The sequence below is a fragment of the Coregonus clupeaformis genome, chromosome 13 (genome assembly GCF_020615455.1).
Source record: "Coregonus clupeaformis isolate EN_2021a chromosome 13, ASM2061545v1, whole genome shotgun sequence".
NCBI classification, from domain to species: Eukaryota; Metazoa; Chordata; class Actinopteri; order Salmoniformes; family Salmonidae; genus Coregonus; species Coregonus clupeaformis.
In genome coordinates this window covers 10,338,072-10,365,956 of record NC_059204.1, presented here as the reverse complement: position 1 = coordinate 10,365,956, position 27,885 = coordinate 10,338,072, and the positions used below count along the sequence as shown (strand labels likewise).

The following is a 27,885-nucleotide window of genomic DNA, read 5'->3' as shown; positions in this document are numbered from 1 at the left end:
TCCTGGGGCTGTGTGGGGTCTGTTTGTGTTTGTGAACAGAGGCCCAGGACAAGCTTACTTAGGGACTCTTCTCCAAGTTCATCTCTCTGTAGGTGATGGCTTTGTTATGGAAGGTTTGGGAATCGCTTCCTTTTAAGTGGTTACTATCTGCCCCGTGAGTTCCCCCAATTGTTTGTTACCGTTGTGTACTGTTGATAATCACAAGTTTACTGGAGAACTGAGACCAAGTAGAGACTTTGGACAGGGTGGATATGGTATAATAAAGGCAGTTTATTCAGAGGTAAAGATATCTGGAATCGCGTGCACGGACTCGTGCACGTGTGTAGGTCACCTAAATCATCAGAAAAATTGCCCCTCCTGAGAATTTTTTCAGGAGCCGCCACTGATCCCACATTCTATCTGCAGACAACGCTCTCACTGATGTGTAGCTACTATCCTCGGTGTAGCCAGCCTGTTTTTCTTCAGTAAAATGCACAATTAATTTTAACCAAAACATTAGGAAATTAAGCTGGCTACATTATTTCTATGATAGGCCTAAATATTAGAAATATGATTACCATGCATCGGTTGTTCCAAAAATAACTTGCTTTTTCATTGTAAGCTCATTTACTTGTGTGGCTGCCAGACAAATATCATTGCACTTCTGTTGATATTTGATGAAAATTAAGCAGTTTTCTGCTGAATGTGTTGCACTAATGTATTTTCTGTGAAGGAAAACTAGAGTTGCACGTCCTGATCCCTCTATTGAAGCAAAAAGACAATTGACTTTCAATATAAAACGTGACCCCTGTCAATATATGGCTGGACTCCCCGCTTTATCCCGTTGTGCTATTATCAAACAAACATGTGACTGGTTCAGCAGTTCTAGGGAACTACATAAGCTTCATAATGTATAATAATGTGACAGGTGTAATGAAGAACGCGATTTGCTTTATCTCCTAACGCATTGCACAAGTTGACTGCAGGTATTTACTTAAAAAATCGCTACAAATATTATAATGTATTAAAAACCACCCGGTGGCTATTTCCAAATACACTGCCAAAGCCTAATTGTCATCGGCAAGGACTAGGGAGTTTTTTGGGATAAAAAGATACGGAATACAGATATACAGTGGCTTGCGAGTATTCACCCCCCTTGGCATTTTTCCTATTTTGTTGCCTTACAACCTGGAATTAAAATAGATTTTTGGGGGGTTTGTATCATTTGATTTACACAACATGCCTACCACTTTGAAGATGCAAAATATGTTTTTATTGTGTAACAAACAAAAAAGAAGACAAAAAAAACTGAAAACTTGAGCGTGCATAACTATTCACCCCCCCAAAGTCAATACTTTGTAGAGCCACCCTTTGCAGCAATTACAGCTGCAAGTCTCTTGGGGTATGTCTCTATAAGCTTGGCACATCTAGCCACCGGGATTTTTGCCCATTCTTCAAGGCAAATCTGCTCCAGCTCCTTTAAGTTGGATGGGTTCCGCTGGTGTACAGCAATCTTTAAGTCATACCACAGATTCTCAATTGGATTGAGGTCGGGGCTTTGACTATTCCAAGACATTTAAATGTTTCCCCTTAAACCACTCGAGTGTTGCTTTAGCAGTATGCTTAGGGTCATTGTCCTGCTGGAAGTTCAACCTCCGTCCCAGTCTCAAATCTCTGGAAGACTGAAAAAGGTTTCCCTCAAGAATTTCTCTGTATTTAGCGCCATCCATCATTCCTTCAATTCTGACCAGTTTCCAAGTCCCTGCCGATGAAAAACATCCCCACAGCATGCACCACCATGCTTCACTGTGGGGATGATGTTCTCGGGGTGATGAGAAGTGTTGGGTTTGCGCCAGACATAGCGTTTTCCTTGATGGCCAAAAAGCTCAATTTTAGTCTCATCTGACCAGAGTACCTTTTTTCATATGTTTGGGGAGTCTCCCACATGGCTTTGGCGAACACCAAACGTGTTTGCTTATTTGTTTCTTTAAGCAATGGCTTTTTTTCTGGCCACTCTTCCGTAAAGCCCAGCTCTGTGGAGTGTATGGCTTAAAGTGGTCCTATGCACAGATACTCCAATCTCCGCTGTGGAGCTTTGCAGCTCCTTCAGGGTTATCTTTGGTCTCTTTGTTGCCTCTCTGATTAATGCCCTCCTTGCCTGGTCCGTGAGTTTTGGTGGGTGGCCCTCTCTTGGCAGGTTTGTTGTGGTGCCATATTCTTTCATTTTTTAAATAATGGATTTAATGGTGCTCCGTGGGATGTTCAAAGTTTCTGATATTTTTTTATAACCCAACCCTGATCTGTACTTCTCCACAACTTTGTCCCTGACCTGTTTGGAGAGCTCCTTGGTATTCATGGTGCCGCTTGCTTGGTGGTGCCCCTTGCTTAGTGGTGTTGCAGACTCTGGGGCCTTTCAGAACAGGTGTATATATACTGAGATCATGTGACAGATCATGTGACACTTAGATTGCACACAGGTGGACTTTATTTAACTAATTATGTGACTTCTGAAGGTAATTGTTTGCACCAGATCTTATTTAGGGGCTTCATAGCAAAGGGGTGAATACATATGCACGCACCACTTTTCCGTTATTTATTTTTTAGAATTTTTTGAAACAAGTTATTTGGAAAAACGCCAAGGGAGATTAATACTTTTATAAGGCACTGTAAGCACAGGCAAAATCCTAGAGGAAAACCTGGTTCAGTCTGCTTTCCAACAGACACTGGGAAACAAATTCACGTTTCAGCAGGACAATAACCTAAAACACAAGGCCAAATATACACTGGAGTTGCTTACCAAAATACATTTTACAGGCAACATCCGCACTGAGCTAAAGGGTAGAGCTGCCGCTTTCAAGGAGCGGGACTCTAACCCGGAAGCTTAGACGAACCATCAAACAGGCAAAGCGTCAATACAGGACTAAGATCGAATCGTACTACACCGGCTCCGACGCTCGTCGGATGTGGCAGGGCTTGCAAATAATTACAGACTACAAAAGGAAGCACAGCCGCGAGCTGCCAAGTGACACAAGCCTACCAGACGAGCTAAATTACTTCTATGCTCGCTTCGAGGCAAGTAACACTGACACATGCATGAGAGAATCAGCTGTTCCGGACGACTGTGTGATCACGCTCTCCGTAGCCGATGTGAGTAAGACCTTTAAACAGGTAAACATTCACAAGGCCGCAGGGCCAGGCGGATTACCAGGACGTGTACTCCGAGCATGCGCTGACCAACAGGCGAGTGTCTTCACTGACATTTTCAACCTGTCCCTGACTGAGTCTATAATACCTACATGTTTCAAGCAGACCACCATAGTCCCTGTGCCCAAGAACACTAAGGTAACCTGCCTAAATGACTACAGACCAGTAGCACTCACGTCAGTAGCCATGAAGTGCTTTGAAAGGCTGGTCATGGCTCACATCAACACCATTATGCCAGAAACCCTAGATCCACTCCAATTTGCATACCGCCCCAAAAGATCCACAGATGATGCAATCTCTATTGCGCTCCACACTGCCCTTTCACACCTGGATAAAAGGAACACCTATGTGAGAATGCTATTCATTGGCTACAGCTCAGCGTTCAACACCATAGTGCCCTCAAAGCTCATCACTAAGCTAAGGACCCTGGGACTAAACACCTCCCTCTGCAACTGGATCCTGGACTTCCTGACGGGCCGCCCCCAGGTGGTAAGGGTAGGAAACAACACATCTGCCACGCTGATCCTCAACACGGGGGCCCCTCAGAGGTGCGTGCTCAGTCCCCTCTTGTACTCCCTGTTCACTCATGACTGTATGGCCAGGCACGACTCCAACACCATCATTAAGTTTGCCGATGACACAACAGTGGTAGGCCTGATCACTAACAACGATGAGACTGCATATAGGAAGGAGGTCAGAGACCTGGCCTTGTGGTTCCAGGACAACAACCTCTCTCTCAACGTGATCAAGACAAAGGAGATGATTGTGGACTACAGGAAAAAGAAGAGGTCCGAGCACGCCCCCATTCTCATCGACGGGGCTGTAGTGGAGCATCACCAACAAACTAACATGGTCCAAGCACATCAAGACAGTTGTGAAGAGGGCACGACAAAACCTATTCCCCCTAAGGAGACTGAAAAGATTTGGCATGGGTCCTCAGATCCTCAAAAAGTTATACAGCTGCACCATCGAGAGCATCCTGACTAGTTGCATCACCGCCTGGTATGGCAACTGCTCGGCCTCCGACCGCAAGGCACTACAGAGGGTAGTGCGTACGGCCCAGTACATCACTGGGGTCAAGCTTCCTGCCATCCAGGACCTCTATACCAGGCGGTGTCAGAGGAAGGCCCTAAAAATGGTCAAAGACTCCAGCCACCCTAGTCATAGACTGTTCTCTCTGCTACCGCACGGCAAGCGGTACCGGAGCGCCAAGTCTAGGTCCAAGAGGCTTCTAAACAGCTTCTACCGCCAAGCCATAAGACTCCTGAACATCTAATCAAATGGCTACCCAGACTATTCTGTCAGCCCAGCGCCACGCTGCGGTTCTTCTTCAGGTTTACCACACACCGCTCAGACTCCGGGGAGAGGGACACACTTTCATCTTAATGGGTGATGTGTAAGCCTAGGGTATATTCTGAGGTATTTCAGATGGGTCACTTTGTTACAGGAGTCCTACCAGGGCTGTATCTCCACCCAGAGGGAGTAGCTCCTTTGACCTGACACTACCAACATGGAACATATTATATGTTCCAGCCTATTAACTCCAAATTCAGACAGGTATAATACAATCAATCAATATGCTCCATCTTATAGAACCTGGGAGGCACTGATTTGCAGCAGAAGCATGTTGGGTCATAGGACCACTCCCAGGTGTAGGCAAGCACGGACAAGTAGGCCTCACAGATTTCACCCAACATTACCACTTCTTTTCATCCATCCTTCATCAAAGCACACTGGTAACTTACTGAATGGGAAAGCAAAAGGAGACTAAGACATTAGCAAAAGAGATGCCGTCTGAGCTCACCTTCTGCGTGTCTATGTCCTGTCTGATGTTTCCACTGTCTTTGATCATCTCCTGTTGCTTCTCTGCCTCGTGGAGCTGAGTACTGGTCTCTTTTTGCTTCAATAGAAACAGCACATGAAAAATGTGTGTCAAAAGACATTAAGATAATGCTTATGAGGATGAGAAACAAACAGAACCTATGTTTACCTCTGTAGTCATCCTTGCCCTCTTCTGTGGGTCTGATAATCTCCCTTTCAAAGGCGGCCATGCTTTTCACTCGGTCTTTGATGCTATTTATCTGGAATGGAGGGAATGAAAAGGTTGTTAGAAGTGATGCATTAAAAGATAAAGAATAATAACATTGACATGATTGAGACATGGTAGGTCGGCGATGGAAATTAAGTCCTCCAGTGACTGGAAGAACACTGTTTTCAGACTGAATATGTAGTCCTCCATTAGCACTTTGGCAGAATTAGCAGGCAAGGCTGGACCGTTAAATATTAAAAAGAGAAAGAGAGAGAAGGGAGCGGTAATGGTGGTACCTTCTCTTGTCCCTCCTCCTGCCTCTGCTTCCTGCACTCCATCAGATCCAGCCTCTCCTGCTGCAGCTTCTCCAGGGTGGCGGCCAGAGGGGACACCTGCTCCTTAGCTTCCTGAACACAACACAGGGGACACTGATACAACGATAAAGCTGTTATTACTTCAACTACAAAACTCCAGAATCAATACAGGAAGAATACAGAAGAATAAAACCGGTTATAACCATAAAAGGACCACCTGCTGTTAGACAGTTCTACCACTGAGATTTTAGTAAGATTCCAGCCAGTTTCCTCAGCCAGGTTCTCTGAGCTGAGTGGAGTTTTACCCTGATCTCTCTGTGCAGAGCCTGGATCTCAGCGGTGAACTCCTCACGCTGCTCCTCCAGCTGCTGCTGCTTCTGCATGTCGCAGGAGATCTGCAGCTTCTCCACCCGGGTCTCGTTAACGCTGCTCTTCAGGCTCTGGATCTGGTTCTGCTGGTCATGGATCAGCTTACGCTTCAGCTCCATCTTGCTGGACGCTGCAAGGAATCAAATAGCATTGGAATTCATAGTAACACAGCATAAGTGCTGTGGAATAGATATTGTCATATACCTACTCTGAATTGCTCTGTAGGCTACTGTATGTCATCATAGATGTAATATGTACATGAAGGACCAGCAATTCCCTTCACTAACAGCTAATGAAGATTTCCTATAAGGGACTCCAACTTCCAGTCGGGAATTTTACAGTTGGTAAACAGGTCTTGCTGAGGAAGCCCCAGTGTAACATCAGTGTAACATTAGCCTCAGGCAGGTAGTACTGGGGTCCAGGCAATGTTGGGTTTCCTGTTTCTCCTGGTTGACCTGCTGGATGGTGTGGCTCAGGTCCACTCCCTGTAGCTTGGCAGCCTGCTGGGCTATCTTCCGTTCCCCGTCCTTCAGGTCCAGCTGGAGACCAAGGACACACACACACACACACACACACACACACACACACACACACAAGTATTAAAACAGAAGGAACGAAGGAAGGGAGGGAAGAGAGGCAGGGGAAGAAATCCTGAAAGAAACATAGAAAGAAACGTGTAATGAGGAAGTCTAACATCTGTACAGTGTGATCTTCACATGAAGAATGAAGACCACACTGGCAATGTTATGTTGTGTATTGTGTAGTCTGACCTGGTATCTGTCCATGAGGGAGATGTCCTGCAGGCAGGCCTAGGCTGTGTCCTCCTCTGACATCAGCGTGGACTGCAGGGTTTCCTGCTCCTCCACATCCCCTTTCAGCCTTTCAATGTCCCGGTTCGCCTTCTTTCGCCGGTTCCTCAGCTCAGGAAACTCCTTCTCCTGCAGCTCAGCAATAAACTGCCTGGTGGTTACCACAGCACAGAACAGGGCCAGGGTTAGCTACTCATGTGGATGAACGGGTTACCACAGAACAGGGCCAGGGTTCGCTACTCATGTAGATCAACTGAGAAGAGAGTAGAATATGCCTTATGTGGAGAGAGGGTTAAGAGAAAGGGCCATGAGCAGTGAAGCAGGACATTTGAAACAGACAGCAACAACAGCAGTTATTTTTGCTCCACTCAAACAGCAGCAAGACATAGAAAATGACATATTACATGGTTTTTAAGTAGCAGAGCGGGACCTCTCTTACAGGTTATGTGCAGTGGTTACCTGATCAGGATGTCTCCCCTTTGTGAGTCGAGCATCTACTGCCATCTAGTGGAAGGAAACTATAATTGCAACCTAATCCAACAGCCTATCATCTCCAATGACACAACGCACCAGAATTACTCCCTGATCCTTTTTGATCTGACAGGTTTGAGAGCCATCATGTCATCCTTCCTCCTCTATTTCCTATTCAGTTACTGCTCGGTGTTCTTCAGTTTGTCAGGGACCAGGCTCAGCTTAGACTGCATGTCGTTGATGACGTCCTGGAGCTCGGCCTCCGAGGGGAAGAATGCCCTGGCACACGGGGCAGTAGGGCTCACCCTCTGTCAGCTGACTGATGAACTGAGTGTACACGGCCGTGTCACCCTCCAGCATGGCTGAGCACACACACACACACAGAGGGGCACACACAGATAAGGTTAATAATATCTCAGACATTATTCAAAACAGATTAGACTAAAAACACCCTATAAAAAATATCCCCATGTCAACAAACACCTCACAGGTTATCAGTAATGCACAGCCCAGGGTAGTGGTATTCAAACTTGGGGTCGTTTGTTTTTTAGGAACAAAAAATTAGGTTTTTGAGAAAGATCATTTGAAAAATAATATTTTGAGTAAATGTATTTATTGGTTTATTTTCATTTTGAGAAGAGATGAAAATGTAATGAATTGAAGGTTATTTGATATAAAATCTAAATGTACAGATTTTAAGGTTGTGCCATTAGATTTGGGGTGGGGTTGCGAGAAATTCTTGAGAAAAAAATGTGGTCCCCAGAAATTCTGTTGGAAAAAATGTGGTCCCCGCTGAAAAAGTTTGAATTCCACTGTTAGTTACCTATCTGCTTGGAGGTCTTCTCCAGGTCGTCCTGCAGCTTGCCCAGGTCCTGCTGGAAGTCCTGACTGCCACACACATTGAACATATTTTCCTCATAGGTGGCCAGCTGCTGCTCCTTCCTCCTGATCTCTGCAGCGCAGTGGCTCTTATTCTGCTCCCCCGATGCCAGCTCCTTACTGCAAGCACATTACAGTCACATACACACTTCAGCAGCTCCTTACTGCAAGCACATTACAGTCACATACACACTTCAGCAGCTCCGTACTGCAACAACAGGACCAGACTGAGAGCAGATGTTAATCTGGCCATGTGTGACGGAAGCACTCACTTGTGCTTGGCCAGTTTCTCCCTGGTGGAGTTGATCTCTTTGAACTTGGTGTAGATCTAGTCCTCAAGCTCCCTCTTCTTAGGGAAGTGATCCAGCAGACCACCAGATCCTCGTTGTGCCTCGACTTTATCTTCCTCTGAGAGAAGGAAAGAGGCCCACAGGCTCATGTTACCACTGGCCAGGGTCAGAGGTCAGTTACCACTGGCCAGGGTCAGAGGTCAGTTACCACTGGCCTGGGTCAGAGGTCAGTTACCACAGACCAGGGTCAGAGGTCAGTTACCACTGGCCAGGGTCAGAGGTCAGTTACCACTGGCCAGGGTCAGAGGTCAGTTACCACTGGCCAAATCAAATCAAAGTACACAGATTTGCAGATGTTACCGCATGTGGAGCGAAATGGTTGTGTTTCTAGCTTTTGACCCTCTCCATTGTGGCCCCGTCGATGTGGACGTGCTCTCTGTTGTCTCCTGTAGTCCACGATCAGCTCCTTCGTTTTGTTGACATTGAGGGAGAGGTTATTTTCCTTGTATCACTTCTGTCAGGGCTCTCACCTCCTCCCTGTAGGCTGTCTCATCGTTGTTGGTAATGAGGCCTACCACTGTTGTGTCATCAGTGGGGCCACCGTGTTGAGGATCAGCGTGGCAGAGGTGTTGTTGCCTACCTTCACCACTTGGGGTCGGCCCGTCAGGAAGTCCAGGACCCAGTTGCACAGAGAGGGATACAGAGCTTAGTGATTAGGTTGGAGGGCACTATGATGTTGAAGGCTGAGCTGTAGTCTATGAACAGCATTCTTACATAGGTATTTATCTTGTCCATGTGGGATAGGGCAGTGTGCAGTGCAATGGCGATTGCGTCGTCCGTGAATCTGTTAGGGAAGTATGCGAATTGTAGTGGGTCTACGTTTTCGGGTAAGGTGGAGGTGATATGGTCCTTATCTAGCCTCTCAAAGTACTTCATGATGACGGAAGTGAGTGCTACGTGGCAATTAGTCAGTTAGTTCAGTTACCTTCACTTTCTTGGGAACAGGAACAATGGTGGACACCTTGAAGCAAGTGGGGACAACAGACTGGGATATGGAGACTGGCCAGATCAGAGGTCAGTTACCACTGGCCAGGGTCAGAGTAACCTCTTGTTTAGAGTGATGGGTCAGGTTACCCCTGGCCAGGGTCAGAGTGACCTCTTGTTCAGAGTGATGGGTGAGGTTTGGGCTACTAACTAAACAATCAAGCATACGTCATGTATACTCAGGTAGTTGTGTGTATTGTATACTGAAAAAAACAAAACAATGCACACCTGCACAGGGCTCACTACACTTCTCACATCTCAATTGTGTAGATTGACAATCTTTTAGCCTGTGTACTGTAATTGAGCATATGCAGGCATCTTTTATTATTGTTATGAGATGACCCTACGTGATGCTTCTTGAGCATGTCCACCTGTGTGTGTTGAGAGTCTCCATCTCCTGGTCCAGCCGGCGCTGTGTGTGTTGAGGGTCTCCATCTCGTGGTCCAGCCGGTGCTGTGTGTGTTGAGGGTCTCCATCTCCTGGTCCAGCCGGTGCTGTGTGTGTTGAGGGTCTCCATCTCCTGGTCCAGCCGGTGCTGTGTGTGTTGAGGGTCTCCATCTCGTGGTCCAGCCGGTGCTGTGTGTGTTGAGGGTCTCCATCTCCTGGTCCAGCCGGTGCTGTGTGTGTTGAGGGTCTCCATCTCGTGGTCCAGCCGGTGCTGTGTGTGTTGAGGGTCTCCATCTCCTGGTCCAGCCGGTGCTGTGTGTGTTGAGGGTCTCCATCTCCTGGTCCAGCCGGTGCTGTGTGTGTTGAGGGTCTCCATCTCGTGGTCCAGCCGGTGCTGTGTGTGTTGAGGGTCTCCATCTCCTGGTCCAGCCGGTGCTGTGTGTGTTGAGGGTCTCCATCTCCTGGTCCAGCCGGCGCTGTGTGTGTTGAGAGTCTCCATCTCCTGGTCCAGCCGGTGCAGTGTGTGTTGAGGGTCTCCATCTCCTGGTCCAGCCGGTGCTGTGTGTGTTGAGGGTCTCCATCTCCTGGTCCAGCTGGTGCTGTGTGTGTTGAGGGTCTCCATCTCCTGGTCCAGCCGGTGCTGTGTGTGTTGAGGGTCTCCATCTCCTGGTCCAGCCGGTGCTGTGTGTGTTGAGGGTCTCCATCTCCTGGTCCAGCTGGTGCTGTGTGTGTTGAGGGTCTCCATCTCCTGGTCCAGCTGGTGCTGTGTGTGTTGAGGGTCTCCATCTCCTGGTCCAGCCGGCTCTGTGTGTGGTCCAGCTCAACCTTGTCTTTCTGGAGCTCCAGTACCTCGACCCTCAGCCCGTCCACGTTGGAGCTATGCACCGCGCTGTCCAGCTCCCGCTCCTGCAGAGACATACCACAGGTACACTTTTTGTTAATGTTTTTCATGTGGAACTGAACGGATGTTTATTTCAGTTCAAAAGTAGCCATTTGTAGGGTGACGCCCCAGGGGAGACAGGTGATTGGACAGTAGAGGGAGCCACCCATATCTTGGGGAGATTATATATACTGGGGAAAAACGAAGAAGAGGTTAGAGCAGACATTACAATTCGAGGACACTGCTCTCTGGGTGTCATGACATCCGTCACTTATGCTGAAATCGTGTGATATGAATAAAACTTATGATCAAAGGTTCAGTATGAGCGGACTCCTTTGTTTGACAGCAATGAGCACCAGCAGCGACAAGATACACGACAGTAGAATAATAGTGAAGAAATCAAAACTATGAAATAACACATATGGAATTATGTAGTAACCAAAAAAGTGTTAAACAAATCAAAATATATTTTAGATTCTTCAAAGTAGCCACTCTTTGCCTTGAGGTGCAGTTAACTCTAATGAACTTATCCTCTGCAGCAGAGTTACCTGCATTCCAGGTGACTACCTAATAAAGCTGGTTGAGAGAATTCCTCAAGGCAAAGTGTGGCTATTTGAAGAATCTCAAATATTAAATATATTTGTATTTGTTTAACACTTTTTTGGTTACTACATGATTCCATATGTGTTATTTCATTGTTTTGATGTCTTCACTATTATTCTATAATGTAGAAAAACCCTGGAATGAGTAGGTGTGTCCAAACTTTTGACTGGTACTGTATATAACACTCACCAGCAGTACTCTGTACCTCCAGGGTAGGATTTTAATACCCCTTACTTAGAGGCAGGACTACTTGTAGATGTTTGCAGCTTTGGATGTTCATTTGGTCGCCTAAGAAAACAATCTAGAGGGACACTATCATTCAAACCCAAAAGTCTAGTGAACATGACTCAGTAACTTTCTCTTTGCGACAAACAACACATTCACAGGGGAAAACTTTTTTTCTCATTGAATTCAAAAAAGGATTGTTGCGTCCTGAGTGGCAACCTATTCCCTATATAGTGCACTACTTTTGGAAAAGTGCGCTTCTACCATATGGACCTTGGTCAAAAGTAGTGTACTATAGAAGGGAATAGGGTGCAGACATGTGTTGTGCTTGTACCGCTTTGGTGAGCTCCGTTTCCAGTTCCTGCAGCCGGGTGGAGGAGTCCTCCAGTCCCTGCAGGTCAGATTGACGTTCCTCAGCTCCTGCTGCTTTGTGCCCAGCAGGTCTTTCGTCAGCTCAGTGGTCCTCTCCAAACCCGTCTTCTTGTCTTCGGTCTCATCGATGCTCTGCTGCTTCATGGCTTCCTTCTCTTGCATATCCCTCTGGAACACAGGTTGGAATATAGAGAATGGCTTAGAAGAACATCGTCATAGAACATTAATAGTGTCAGGAGTCAGTTTAGGGTCAGTTTCCTGACCGTGTAAACATGATCTAAACATGACCAATGGAACAGAGCTGTATCTTTCCAAGCTTTGTGCTGACGGGACTTTGTCTTACCTGACGGGACTTTGACTTTGTCTTATTTTGTCTTAGCTCTGCAGCTGTCTGTCTTTGAAGGGGAAACGGTTGTAGCCCTCCATTTCCAGGTAGGCTGCCAGGGCTCTGACCTGGGAGTCACAGTTCCTCATGTTCTGGGCGTGGCAATCAGCTTCCAGCTGGAGAAGACCTTAGTGGAGGAGAAAAATACAACAGGATCAATATCAGCGTAGCACCTGTAATGAAATTAAACATTCAATATGATCTGTTAGGTTTATTGATTACTGTATGTTTAGACCAGCCAACACACATCTACAGTCTACAGCAGGGATGTCAAACAAATGTGGCCCCGGGGGTCACATTCAGTCTTCAACGAGGTCCAGAAGGCCGCACTGAAAATTGGTTATATGTTCTATGCTACCTGACTGTGTAGCTTTCATTTAGGTGATTATTAGCGAGCTGAACACGGTCAAGAAACTGTACAAATGGACTGTAGGTCCATTATCATTTCTACAGTTTCGATTAGGTATTAGTCATTTTAAAGTGTAATGAGTTTGTTTCCCCCCACCAAAAAAAAGTAATAAAATAAAATAAATAAATAAATAAATAAATATTTATCAAATGTATAAATATAAATAAACTGAAATATTACATGTACAGTGGGTAGAACAAGTATTTGATACACTGCCGATTTTGCAGGTTTTCCTACTTACAAAGCATGTAGAGGTCTGTCATTTTTATCATAGGTACACTTCAACTGTGAGAGACGGAATCTAAAACAAAAATCCAGAAAATCACATTGAATGATTTTAAAGTAATTAATTTGCATTTTATTGCATGACATAAGTATTTGATACATCAGAAAAGCAAAAACCTTTGTTTGCAATTACAGAGATCATAAGTTTCATGTAGGTCTTGACCAGGTTTGCACACACTGCAGCAGGGATTTTGGCCCACTCCTCCATACAGACCTTCTCCAGATCCTTCAGGTTTCGGGGCTGTTGCTGGGCAATACAGACTTTCAGCTCCCTCAAAAGATGTTCTATTGGGTTCAGGTCTGGAGACTGGCTAGGCCACTCCAGAACCTTGAGATGCTTCTTACGGTGCCACTCCTTAGTTGCACTGGCTGTGTGTTTCGGGTTGTTGTCATGCTGGAAGACCCAGCCACGACCCATCTTCAATGCTCTTACTGAGGGAAGGAGGTTGTTGGCCAAGATCTCGCGATACATGGCCCCATCCATCCTCCCCTCAATACGGTGCAGTCGTCCTGTCCCCTTTGCAGAAAAGCATCCCCAAAGAATGATGTTTCCACCTCCATGCTTCACGGTTGGGATGGTGTTCTTAGGGTTGTACTCATCCTTCTTCTTCCTCCAAACAAAGCGAGTGGAATTTAGACCAAAAAGCTCTATTTTTGTCTCATCAGACCACATGACCTTCTCCCATTCCTCCTCTGGATCATCCAGATGGTCATTGGCAAACTTCAGATGGGCCTGGACATGCACTGGCTTGAGCAGGGGGACCTTGCGTGCGCTGCAGGATTTTAATCCATGACGGCGTAGTGTGTTACTAATGGTTCTTTGAGACTGTGGTCCCAGCTCTCTTCAGGTCATTGACCAGGTCCTGCTGTGTAGTTCTGGGCTGATCCCTCACCTTCCTCATGATCACTGATGCCCCACGAGGTGAGATCTTGCATGGAGCCCCAGACCGAGGGTGATTGACCGTCATCTTGAACTTCTCCCATTTTCTAATAATTGCGCCAACAGTTGTTGCCTTCTCACCAAGCTGCTTGCCTATTGTCCTGTAGCCCATCCCAGCCTTGTGCAGGTCTACAATTGTATCCCTGATGTCCTTACACAGCTCTCTGGTCTTGGCCATTGTGGAGAGGTTGGAGTCTGTTTGATTGAGTGTGTGGACAGGTGCCTTTTATACAGGTAACGATTTCAAACAGGTGCAGTTAATACAGGTCATGAGTGGAGAACAGGAGGGCTTCTTAAAGAAAAACTAACAGGTCTGTGAGAGCCGGAATTCTTACTGGTTGGTAGGTGATCAAATACTTATGTCATGCAATAAAATGCAAATTAATTACTTAAAAATCATACAATGTGATTTTCTGGATTTTTGTTTTAGATTCCTTCTCTCACAGTTGAAGTGTACCTATGACAAAAATTAAAGACCTCTACATGCTTTGTAAGTAGGAAAACCTGCAAAATCGGCAGTGTATCAAATACTTGTTCTCCCCACTGTACATAAGTATTCAGACCCTTTACTCAGTACTTTGTTGAAGCAACTTTGGCAGCAATTACAGCCTTGAATCTTCTTGGGTATGACGCTACAAGCTTGGCACACCTGTATTTGGGGAGTTTCTCCCATTCTTCTCTGTAGATCCTCTCAAGCTCTGTCAGGTTGGATGGGGAGCGTTGCTGCACAGCTATTTTCAGGTCTCTCTTGAGATGTTAGATCGGGTGTTATGATTTAACTGGATAGAACCCAAATGCAGACAAGTACACCAAGCCAGAGAAGTTTTAACAGGTTTATTATAATGTTCAATAGTCCAGGTTTCCAATAAATGGGGAAGAGCAAGTCCAGGTTACAGGGAGGGTACAGATCCAGGTCAGGGCAGGTGTGGTACCGTAATGTCCTAGTGTCCGTGGTGAGTCCAAAGGAGAGACCCGATAGTGGAGAGCAGGATGGTGGTGGCAGGAGTGAAGCGGAGGCAGGAGTCAGGTTCCAAATATATGGTTGTCTTGACTATGATCTGACGATGAGTGGAAAGTTTGACCGGGTCTTAAAGGCTGAGGTGATTATGGTGAATGAGCTGCAGCTGGAACCCTGACTCCCGCACACCAGACTTCACTCCTGCAATCAAGGACAGACAGAGGGGAGGGGGAGAGCAGAGAGAGAGCTACCTAGCAGCAGTAGGCCTAACAGTACCCCCCCCTCTACGGACGCCACCTGGCGGCCGACAGGGTTTATCAGGATGTAACCTATGAAACTCACGAACCAGAGCAGGATCCACAATGAAGCTCCTGGGCACCCAGGAACGTTCCTCAGGACCATAACCCTCCCAATCCACCAGGTACTGGAAACCACGACCCCGGCGGCGAACATCCAGAAGTCGCCGGACAGTGTAGACGGACCCCCACCCACGATCTTGGGCGGAGGAGGGGGACGAGAGGGCGGGGCACAAAGGGCTAACCGACACAGGCTTAATCTGGGAAACATGAAAGGTGGAATGAACCCGTAGGGAGGCAGGAAGCTGTAGCTTAACCGCGCAGGGGTTAACAATAGACAGTATCTTGAACGGTCCTATAAAACGAGGCGCCATCTTCTTCGACTCCACCTTCAATGGAAGGTCCCGTGACTTCAGCCATACCTCTTGACCAGGAGAGTAACCGGGAGCCTGGGACCGGTGACGGTTGGCTTGCCTCTGCATGTACGCCCGAAGCTCGGGACAGAGCTACCCTGGCCTTCCTCCAGACCTTGCAGCAGCGGCGCATGTGGGACTGCACCGAGGGTACCGCAAGTTCCCTCTCTTGGGAAGGGAACAGGGGAGGTTGATAACCCAGAGCACACAGAAAAGGAGACAAACCAGAGGGAAGCGTTAGTCAAGGTGTTATGAGCATATTCCACCCAGGGGGAGCATGGAGCTCCATGACCCAGGGGTTAGACCCAGTGACACAGCGAAGTGCGGTCTCCATCTCCTGGTTCGCTCTCTCGGCTTGCCCGTTGGTCTGGGGGTGATATCCAGAGGACAGGCTGGATGTAATGCCCAAAGCTTTACAGAAAGCTTTCCACACCTGGGAGACAAACTGGGGACCCCTGTCAGAGACAATATCCGTGGGTAGACCATGAGAGCGGAACACATGTTCAACCAAAATATCAGCCGTCTCTCTGGCAGTGGGCAGTTTAGGTAGGGCCAAAAAATGAGCGAACTTAGAAAAACGATCAATCACCGTAAGAATGACAGTCTTACCAGATGAGGGGGGAAGTCCAGTGACAAAATCCATAGCGATATGCGACCAGGGCCGGCTGGGTATAGGTAGAGGTCGTAGATGACCAGCGCTGGCCTGGGTGGAGTTTTTACTTCGTGCACATACCGTACAAGCAGCAATGAAGGCTCGAGTGTCCGCCTCCATCGTGGCCCACCAGAACTTCCGTCGCACAAAGTCAAGGGTCCGCGAAACTCCAGGGTGACAGGTAAGGGGAGACGAGTGAGCCCACTGGAAGTACCTGGGAGCGAGCAGACTCAGGGACAAACATCCGGTTAGGAGGACCCCTCCCAGGGTCAGCTTGATGATGTTGAGCCTGTCTAACAATCCCCTCGATGTCACATGTGATGACTGCAATACTGCAGGTAGGAGGCAAAATGGGTTCAGGGTTACTACCAGTATCAACAGCCGAATGAACACGAGACAGGGCGTCAGGCTTGACGTTGCGTGACCCAGGACGGTAAGACAGAGAAAAATTGAATCTCCCAAAAAATAGTGCCCACCTGGCTTGACGGGGGTTGAGCTGCTACGCTGACTGGAGGTAAGCCAGATTCTTATGATCCGTCCAAACGATGAAGGGTTGTTCCGCCCTCCAACCAATGTCGCCACTCCTCGAGAGCCAGCTTAACGGCGAGCAGTTCACGATTTCCAACATCATAATTCCTCTCTGCCTGAGAAAGTTTCCTTGAGAGAAAAGCACAGGGATGCAGTTTGTTATCTTCAGGAGAACGTTGTGACAACACTGCACCTACCCCAGTGTCGGATGCATCCACCTCCACGACAAACTGGCGGTCGGGGTCCGGCTGCATCAGAATGGGAGCCGAGGCGAAGCGATGTTTCAGTTCTTCGAACGCTGATTCGGCCCCTTCATTCCAAGCGAACGGTCGTGAGATGGAGGTGAGAGCGGTGAGTGGCGCCGCAATGCGGCTGTAGTCCTTGATGAACCTCCTATAGAAGTTCGCAAACCCCAGGAATCATTGAAGTTGTTTGCGGGTAGAGGGAGCTGGCCAGTCCGTGACAGCAGAGATCTTAGCTGGGTCCATCCGCAGCTCCCCTGAGCTATGATGTAACCCAAAAAGAGGTCTCAGACACATGAAATTCACATTTCTCCATCTTCACAAACAGTTTGTTCTCCAACAACCTTTGCAACACCTGGCGCACATGCAGTTCATGTTCCTGGGAGGACTCTGAGAAAATCAAGATATCATCCAGATAGACAAAAACAACCCGATTCAACATGTCCCGAAGGACATCATTGACTAGTGCCTGAAAAACAGCAGGGGCATTAGACAACCCAAAAGGCATAACCCGATACTCAAAATGTCCCAAGGGTGTGTTGAAGGCAGTCTTCCATTCATCACCCTTACGAATGCGCACCAGGTGATACGCATTTCGTAGATCCAGTTTCGTAAAGATGGTAGCACCATGAAGGAGGGGAAAAGCAGAATTAATCAAAGGCAGAGAATACTTGTTCTTAATGGTGATGTTGTTAAGTCCACGGTAATCAATACAGGGTCTGAGGGTCTTATCCTTCTTAGCAACAAAAAAGAATCCCGCTCCTACAGGTGACGAGGAAGGACGCATAATACCTGCCGCCAAGGAGTCCCGAATGTAGTTCTCCATAGCCTCCGTCTCCGGCCGGGAGAGATTGTACAGGCGACTGCTGGGGAGCGGGGCTCCTGGCTGGAGGTCAATGGCGCAGTCGTAAGGCCGGTGAGGAGGAAGAGAAGTAGCTCTGTGTTTGCAGAAAACGGATGCCAGGTCATGATACACGTCAGGAACAGCAGAAAGATCCATGGACTCCAGTGGAGGTTGAGGCACAGTACTGGCAGGAGTCTGAGCAGAACACAAACAATTCACATGACAAAATGTGCTCCATGAAACAATGCTACCTGTCACCCAATCAATGTGTGGATTGTGTTTTATGAGCCAGGGGATACCAAGGACCAGGGGAGTCTGTGGGCAGTCGATAATATGGAATTGAATGTTCTCCTGATGATTTCCCGACACTCTAAGACAAACAGGAACAGTCTGATGGGTAATGCGGGTCAACAATTGTCCATTTAGACCCTTAGCCTGCAGCGGACAGTCCATAGGAACAGTCTCCAAATCCATTTGTTGAGCCCACTCTCTATCCAAAAAGCTTTCGTCGGCACCAGAGTCAATCAGCGCACTAACAGAGAAATTCTGGGACTGCCACTGGAGGGATGCCTGGAGCAGAATGCGGGGAGAAGAGGAAGAATCCGCTGCTCGGCTCACCAAAACTTCTCCCATAAATGATGAGCCGGCCCTTTTCCCGGACGAACTGGGCAGGAAGGAACGAAATGACCAGCTTCTCCACAATACAGGCAGACCCGAGCCTGAATACGACGTGCACGCTCCTCTGAGGACAACCGTGCACGACCCACCTCCATGGCTTCGGGTTCAGTGCTCCTCGTATCGACTCGGGAAGACACGGTCTCTCTCCGTAGGGACGATGCAGGAAGGAGTTTGTTGATGACAGACAGGTTGCTTGGAACTAACACTCCTCTCCCGCGGCGCTCCCGAATCCGATTATCCAACCTGATAGCGAGTGAAATAAGATTATCCAGCGTAGGCGATTCATCATATGACACCAATTCATCTTTTAAAGTCTCCGACAAAGCATTGATGAACACTCCTTGTAATGCCTCGTCATTCCAACCACTCACTGCTGCTAAAGTCCGAAACTCCACTGCCATCTCCGCCACACTACGAGCCCCCTGCCGAAGAGAAAACAACCGTTTCGCAGCCTCCTTGCCTCGTACGGGGTGGTCAAAAACCTTCCTCATCTCCGTGGTGAAGGCCACGTAAGCGTTGCAAATGTCCGACTGACTCTCCCAGACCGCGGATCCCCAGGCACGAGCGGAACCGCTAGTAGAGTTGATAAGGTAGGCAATACGGGCTCTTTCTGAGGCGTAGGTGAGGGGCTGTTGTTCAAACACTAACGAGCATTGAGTCAAAAAATCGCCACAGGTTCCCATGTTCCCGTCATAGCGCTCTGGAGCAGGAACAAAAGGCTCTCTGATCTGGGCTGAAGGGGTAGTAAGGGCAGACACTTGATTGGTGAGTAATTGAACCTGATTAAGCAGCACCTGACTGTCCTCAGCAATCGTCTTAAACAGGGTATCATGTTGGCCAAGTAGAATGCCCTGATTGGCTATGGCAGTCCAAATTTGAGTGCACTCTGGGGTGGTATCCGAGCTACTGTCTGCTGGGTTCATGTTGGTCAGATCATACTGTTATGATTTAACTGGATAGAACCCAAATGCAGACAAGTACACCAAGCCAGAGAAGTTTTAACAGGTTTATTATAATGTTCAATAGTCCAGGTTTCCAATAAATGGGGAAGAGCAAGTCCAGGTTACAGGGAGGGTACAGATCCAGGTCAGGGCAGGTGTGGTACCGTAATGTCCTAGTGTCCGTGGTGAGTCCAAAGGAGAGACCCGATAGTGGAGAGCAGGATGGTGGTGGCAGGAGTGAAGCGGAGGCAGGAGTCAGGTTCCAAATATATGGTTGTCTTGACTATGATCTGACGATGAGTGGAAAGTTTGACCGGGTCTTAAAGGCTGAGGTGATTATGGTGAATGAGCTGCAGCTGGAACCCTGACTCCCGCACACCAGACTTCACTCCTGCAATCAAGGACAGACAGAGGGGAGGGGGAGAGCAGAGAGAGAGCTACCTAGCAGCAGTAGGCCTAACATCGGGTTCAAGTCCGGGCTCTGGCTGGGCCACCCAAGGACATTCAGAGACTTGTCGCGAAGCCACTCCTGCATTGTTTTGGCTGTGTGCTTAGGGTTGTTGTCCTGTTGGAAGGTAAACCTTTGCCCCAGTCTGAGGTCCTGAGCGCTTTGGAGCAGGTTTTAATCAAGAATCTCTGTACTTTGCTCCATTAATCTTTCCCTTGATCCTGACTAGTCTCCCAGTCCCTGCCGCTGAAAAACATCCCCACAGCATGATGCTGCCACCACCATGCTTCACCGTAGGGATGGTGCCAGGTTTCCTCCAGATGTGATGCTTGGCATTCAGGACAAAGAGTTCAATCTTGGTTTAATCAGACCAGGGAATCTTGTTTCTCATGGTCTGAGAGTCTTTAGGTGCCTTTTGGCAAACTCCAAGCGGGATGCACCAAAGCTCAATTTCGAGTCTCATTGCAAAGTGTTTGAATACTTATGTAAATCTGATATTTCCTGTATTTTTTTTTTTATACATTTGCGAACATTTCTAAAAACCTGTTTTTGCTGTGTCATTATGAGGTATTGTGTGTAGATTGATGAGGGAAAAAAACTATTTAATCCATTTTAGAATAACGTAACAACATTTGGAAAAAGTAAAGGGTTCTGAATACTTTTCGAATGCACTCTACATATCTTTAAAAAAAACTCAAAACACCCGCAGGCCGGATTGGACCCGTATGTTTGACAGCCCTGGTCTAGTGCATCGATAGGGCAAATCATCAACACTGACAAACAGTTAAATATAAAAGGACTTAAATGCACCTAACATAGAACTCTTCATGGTTATACAGTATGGTCAGTCCAATGTCACACCTTGTTCTACTAGAAGGTCAGACTTTAAGCGGTTGAGTCTCTGGCTCTCTCTCCCGGCTTGCTCCATCTCCTTTTGGCACTCTGTGAGCCTCCTCTCTTTCTCATTGACTGTCCTCTGGTGGTTCTGGTACATCTCCTGCAGCTGCTCATCTGAGCCCTGAAACACCTGAGCCCGGCCAGACAGCCACTCAACAGGGCTTCAGTTACACAGGCCACACAGACGACATGACAGGGACACAACCATTAAGGAATATGGAAACATTTATGAAAGTGAGAATTGTGAGGAGTTCCAAAATGTGTGACAAGATATTTGTTTGAATAAAGATCTGTGATGTATTGAATTATCATAGGTGAAAATAAAGCTCCCATTTTGTTATCTAATAGCTCTGAGATTTCCCACACCCCGAGGTGATATTCACATAATAATAAGGAATTCCCCTCGACCACGCCCAGAAATTGGGGAAAACAAACATTCTTTCCCCATTCACCCCCATTGTAAAAGAGCCAACTTCGTTGTTGATTTTTTTGTTATACATAAATAACAAAACATGCCGAAAAGCTGTTATGTTGTTCAATGCACATGTAACCAGGTCAAAAATCCTGACCTACGGATCACAATGCTCCCACTCATGGAAATAGAGCCTGCCAGAAGAGCCCTGTGGCTTCAGGCTATTCAACGTGGGAGAGTGGGAAATGTGGGGACCCGGTGTCCAAGTCGTCTGCATGTAGTTATGTGTGTGGAAAAAATGTCATCACTGGTAAGACATTTAACTTTTGTAACTCCACACACTACTTGTAGCTGTATAGTCCGTTTGTTTGTGTTGTTGGTCTTGGCTAGCTAAAAGGGATACTTTGTGATTTTGGGCAATGAGGCCCTTTATCCACTTCTCCAGAATCAGATGAACTCATGGATAAAAAATTTATGTCTCTTTGTCCAGTATAAATGAAGTTAGAGGTAGTTTCGCAAGTCAATGCTAATTAGTGTTAGCGCAATGACTGGAAGTCTACGGGTATCTGCTAGCATGCTTCATTCTGGACACAGATACAGTGGGGAGAACAAGTATTTGATACACTGCCGATTTTGCAGGTTTTCCTACTTACAAAGCATGTAGAGGTCTGTAATTTTTAATCCAGAAAATCACATTGTATGATTTTTAAGTAATTAATTTGCATTTTATTGCATGACATAAGCATTTGATCACCTACCAACCAGCAAGAATTCCGGCTCTCACAGACCTGTTAGTTTTTCTTTAAGAAGCCCTCCTGTTCTCCACTCATTACCTGTATTAACTGCACCTGTTTGAACTCGTTACCTGTATAAAAGACACCTGTCCACACACTCAATCAAACAGACTCCAACCTTTCCACAATGGCCAAGACCAGAGAGCTGTGTAAGGACATCAGGGATAAAATTGTAGACCTGCACAAGGCTGGGATGGGCTACAGGACAATAGGCAAGCAGCTTGGTGAGAAGGCAACAACTGTTGGTGCAATTATTAGAAAATGGAAGAAGTTCAAGATGATGGTCAATCACCCTCGGTCTGGGGCTCCATGCAAGATCTCACCTCATGGGGCATCAATGATCATGAGGAAGGTGAGGGATCAGCCCAGAACTACACGGCAGGACCTGGTCAATGACCTGAAGAGAGCTGGGACCACAGTCTCAAAGAAAACCATTAGTAACACACTACGCTGTCATGGATTAAAATCCTGCAGCACACGCAAGGTCCCCCTGCTCAAGCCAGCGCATGTCCAGGCCCGTCTGAAGTTTGCCAATGACCATCTGGATGATCCAGAGGAGGAATGGGAGAAGGTCATGTGGTCTGAGGAGACAAAAATAGAGCTTTTTGGTCTAAACTCCACTCGCCGTATTTGGAGGAAGAAGAAGGATAAGTACAACCCCAAGAACACCATCCCAACCGTGATGCATGAAAGTGGAAACATCATTCTTTGTGGATGCTTTTCTGCAAAGGGGACAGGACGACTGCACCATATTGAGGGGAGGATGGATGGGGCCATGTATCGCGATATCTTGGCCAACAACCTCCTTCCCTCAGTAAGAGCATTGTAGATGGGTCGAGGCTGGGTCTTCCAGCATGACAATGACCCGAAACACACAGCCAGGGCAACTAAGGAGTGGCTCCGTAAGAAGCATCTCAAGGTCCTGGAGTGGCCTAGCCAGTCTCCAGACCTGAACCCAATAGAAAATCTTTGGAGGGGAGCTGAAAGTCCGTATTGCCCAGCGACAGCCCCCGAAACCTGATGGATCTGGAGAAGGTCTGTATGGAGGAGTGGGCCAAAATCCCTGCTGCAGTGTGTGCAAACATGATCAAGACCTACAGGAAACATATGATCTCTGTAATTGCAAACAAAGGTTTCTGTACCAAATATTAAGTTCTGCTTTTCGGATGTATCAAATACTTATGTCATGCAATAAAATGCTAATTAATTACTTAAAAATCATACAATGTGATTTTCTGGATTTTTGTTTTAGATTCCGTCTCTCACAGTTGAAGTGTACCTATGATAAAAATTACAGACCGCTACATGCTTTGTAAGTAGGAAAACCTGCAAAATTGGCAGTGTATCAAATACTTGTTCTCCCCACTGTACATACAAATTCTATCCACAAGTTCATCTGACTCTGGGGAAGTGTATAAAGGGCCTCATTGCCAAAATCCCAAAGTATTATGTTATATTAATGTTCCGGTTGGTTGGTAGCTAGCTAGCACTCACTCACTGCTAGCACTGTCATGAAAAGGGGCATGAGGGAAGCCCTACAATATTATGTTTTTGTAAGTAGTGAGAACACTCGGGAGCAGGCAATGTTGAAAAGTAATCTTTAGACATGTTGTACTTTTCTGAAATGTAGTTTTGTAATTGACTAAAACAAGCAGACAACAAGAAAATTGTTTTTGAAAAGGGTACAGTTTTTCCTGAGATCCAATGGGGTAACCTAGGTAACCATTGTTTTCACCACAGGCGGCGTTCTATCTAATACCGACTGGGACTATGGGATAATCAAGCTCTTCTCAGAATGGACTCTTGGTTCTTTGTTAGCAGGTGTTGGGATCACAAGCACACTTAGAGAAGGTGTTCTCCATTGATGAGAATGGAATAATGCTCAATAGTGCTCAACTGCCCCAGAAATGTTCCTGTGAAATTAATCTGTAATACCTGCTCCATTTTCTCCTCCAGTTCCTGGTTGTCTTCCTCCATCTGCACCTTCCTGCTGGGTAAGGCCTCGATGTCGTTGTCCAGCTTCATCACCTTCCCCCAGATTCTCATCAATATCAACTAGTCGGTTCTGATATAAAACAGATCAAAATACTTCATGAGTGATATACAGTGGGGAAAAAAACTATTTAGTTAGCCACCAATTGTGCAAATTCTCCCACTTAAAAAGATGAGAGAGGCCTGTAATTTTCATCATAGGTACACGTCAACTATGACAGACAAATTGAGAAAAAAAAATCCAGAAAATCACATTGTAGGATTTTTTATGAATTTATTTGCAAATTATGGTGGAAAATAAGTATTTGGTCACCTACAAACAAGCAAGATTTCTGGCTCTCACTGACCTGTAACTTCTTCTTTAAGAGGCTCATCTGTCCTCCACTCGTTACCTGTATTAATGGCACCTGTTTGAACTTGTTATCCGTATAAAAGACACCTGTCCACAACCTCAAACAGTCACACTCCAAACTCCACTATGGCTAAGACCAAAGAACTGTCAAAGGACACCAGAAACAAAATTGTAGACCTGCACCAGGCTGGGAAGACTGAATCTGCAATAGGTAAGCAGCTTGGTTTGAAGAAATCAACTGTGGGAGCAATTATTAGGAAATGGAAGACATACAAGACCACTGATAATCTCCCTCGATCTGGGGCTCCACGGAAGAGCTCACCCCCGTGGGGTCAAAATGATCACAAGAACGGTGAGCAAAAATCCCAGAACCACATGGGGGACCTAGTGAATGACCTGCAGAGAGCTGGGACCAAAGTAACAAAGCCTACCATCAGTAACACACTACGCCGCCAGGGACTCAAATCCTGCAGTCCCCCTGCTTAAGCCAGTACATGTCCAGGCCCGTTTGAAGTTTGCTAGAGTGCCTTTGGATGATCCAGAAGAGGATTGGGAGAATGTCATATGGTCAGATGAAACCAAAATAGAACTTTTTGGTAAAAACTCAACTCGATCGTGTTTGGAGGACAAAGAATGCTGAGTTGCATCCAAAGAACACCATACCTACTGTGAAGCATGGGGGTGGAAACATCATGCTTTGGGGCTGTTTTTTCTGCAAAGGGACCAGGACGACTGATCCGTGTAAAGGAAAGTATGAATGGGGCCATGTATCGTGAGATTTTGAGTGAAAACCTCCTTCCATCAGCAAGGGCATTGAAGATGAAACGTGGCTGGGTCTTTCAGCATGACAATGATCCCAAACACACCGCCCGGGCAACGAAGGAGTGGCTTCGTAAGAAGCATTTTAAGGTCCTGGAGTTGCCTAGCCAGTCTCCAGATCTCAACCCCATAGAAAATCTTTGGAGGGGAGTTGAAAGTCTGTGTTGCCCAGCGACAGCCCCCAAAACATCACTGCTCTAGAGGAGATCTGCATGGAGGAATGGGCCAAAATACCAGCAAGAGTGTGTGAAAACCTTGTGAAGACTTACAGAAAACGTTTGACCTGTGTCATTGCCAACAAAGGGTATATAACAAAGTATTGAGAAACTTTTGTTATTGACCAAATACTTATTTTCCACCATAATTTGCAAATAAATTCATAAAAAATCCTACAATGTGATTTTCTGGAATTTCTTTTCTCATTTTGTCTGTCATAGTTGACGTGTACCTATGATGAAAATTACAGGCCTCTCTCATCTTTTTAAGTGGGAGAACTTGCACAATTGGTGGCTGACTAAATACTTTTTTGCCCCACTGTACATGCGGTAATACATCTTCGTCAGACTGTCATCGCATGCAAAACATTTTAATTGAGTTACCTAATTAAGAATTGCCTTGGTTTACTTTCAGCCGCTAGTTTTATAAACAGGACAAAAACAACACTTGTTTAGCCTCTAAATTGGTTCTAAATGGCATGCTCTATAAAACACTATATCATGAGCAGATGTACACCATTCATCTTCATCTATAAATAATTATCTGTGGAACGAGGATCCACGTCCAAGGGTTCAAACTGGCTCTCTATCTTCTGAACAGTCTCTTTGGAGGAGGCCAGCTGGTTCTCCTTGGTGGTAAGCAGCTCCCTGATGGGCTGGGCCTTCTCCTCGTTCAGCTTCAGGAACCTCAGCTCCACCTGGCACTCCCACACGTCGCTTGAGTGATTCAGCCTCAGCTGCCTCAGCATCTCCAGCACCTTGATGTACCTGAATGGTGGAGTGAGGGAGAACCGTTAGTTCACATAGCTAAATCCTTTATATCTATTCATTTATATGGGTAAATAAATGGGTTTAAGGCGCGTGGGAACGCTGAGTGAGAAAGAGAGTTACAATAATTGAAATACGGTGAGGTATTTCTTTGAAGCAGCTCTTCTTAGAATTCTCTGGTCACTGAGTAAAGCAACAGGAACTACAGACACCAGATCATCACAGCCATAATTCTAATCAGCCTGTACTACTGTAATCAGCCTATACTACGGACACTAATCAGCCTGTACTACTGTAATCAGCCTATACTACTGACACTAATCTGCCTGTACTACTGTAATCAGCCTATACTACGGACACTAATCAGCCTGTACTACTGTAATCAGCCTATACTACGGACACTAATCAGCCTGTACTACTGTAATCAGCCTATACTACGGACACTAATCAGCCTGTACTACTGTAATCAGCCTATACTACGGACACTAATCAGCCTGTACTACTGTAATCAGCCTATACTACGGACACTAATCAGCCTGTACTACTGTAATCAGCCTATACTACGGACACTAATCAGCCTGTACTACTGTAATCAGCCTATACTACTGACACTAATCAGCCTGTAGTACTGTAATCAGCCTATACTACGGACACTAATCAGCCTGTACTACTGTAATCAGCCTATACTACTGACACTAATCAGCCTGTACTACTGTAGTCAGCCTATACTACTGACACTAATCAGCCTGTACTACTGTAATCAGCCTATACTACGGACACTAATCAGCCTGTACTACTGTAATCAGCCTATACTACTGACACTAATCAGCCTGTACTACCGTAATCAGCCTATACTATGGACACTAATCAGCCTGTACTACTGTAATCAGCCTATACTACTGACACTAATCAGCCTGTACTACTGTAGTCAGCCTATACTCCAGAGTTTTATATTTTATGGTTACTGTTTCGATATTGTATATTCAGTTAAAAAACATCTCCCTCAACGTTAGCAAAATAAAGGAGCTGATTCTGGACTTCAGGAAGAACCAGGCTGGGCATGCCCCCATCCTCATGAACGTCAAGTTCCTCGGTGTACACATCTCAGAGGAACTGAAACGGTCAAACCACACAGACACCGTGGTGAAGAAGGCACGACAGCGACTCTTCAACCTTAGGATGCTGAAGAAATTTGGCCTGTCCCCGAGGTCCCTCACAGGGTTCTATACAGTAGGAGCACCGTCGAGATCATACTGTCTGGCTGCATCACAGCCTGGTGCGGCAACTCCACCACCGCGGACTGCAAGACGCTACAGAGGGAAGTACACTCAGCCGAACGCACCATTGGGAGCACACTGCTTGCCCTGCAGGACATTTACAACACCAGGTGTTGCAGGAAGGCCAAGAGATCATCAGGGACCCCAGCCACCCGAGCCATGGCCTGTTCTCCCAGTTTCCATCACTCAGACGTGGGCAGTATAGGAGCATCATGGCAAAAAACTGTAAGACTGGTCAATAGCTTCTACCCCCAGACCATCAGGCTGCTGAATAGCCACCACTGGTCTGCTACCCCCCCACACACACACACATTTATATTATAATCTATTTTTATTATTGTTTAATTGTTTTATTTCACTTTGTCCTGCATTGTTGGAGCTCAGAGCTCAAGAATATCACTGTACCTTGTAATTACATCTGCAACCCTATACATGTAACTATTAAACTCTCTGGGCTATATTTCCGGCTGCCGTTAATGTGGCGC

General features: G+C 46.5%; 1 pseudogene; it reads right to left on the bottom strand.

Moving 5' to 3' along the window:
- Positions 1-4,484: 4,484 nt before the first annotated feature.
- LOC121580091 lies at positions 4,485-27,468 on the bottom strand (annotated as a pseudogene).
- Positions 27,469-27,885: the final 417 nt, after the last annotated feature.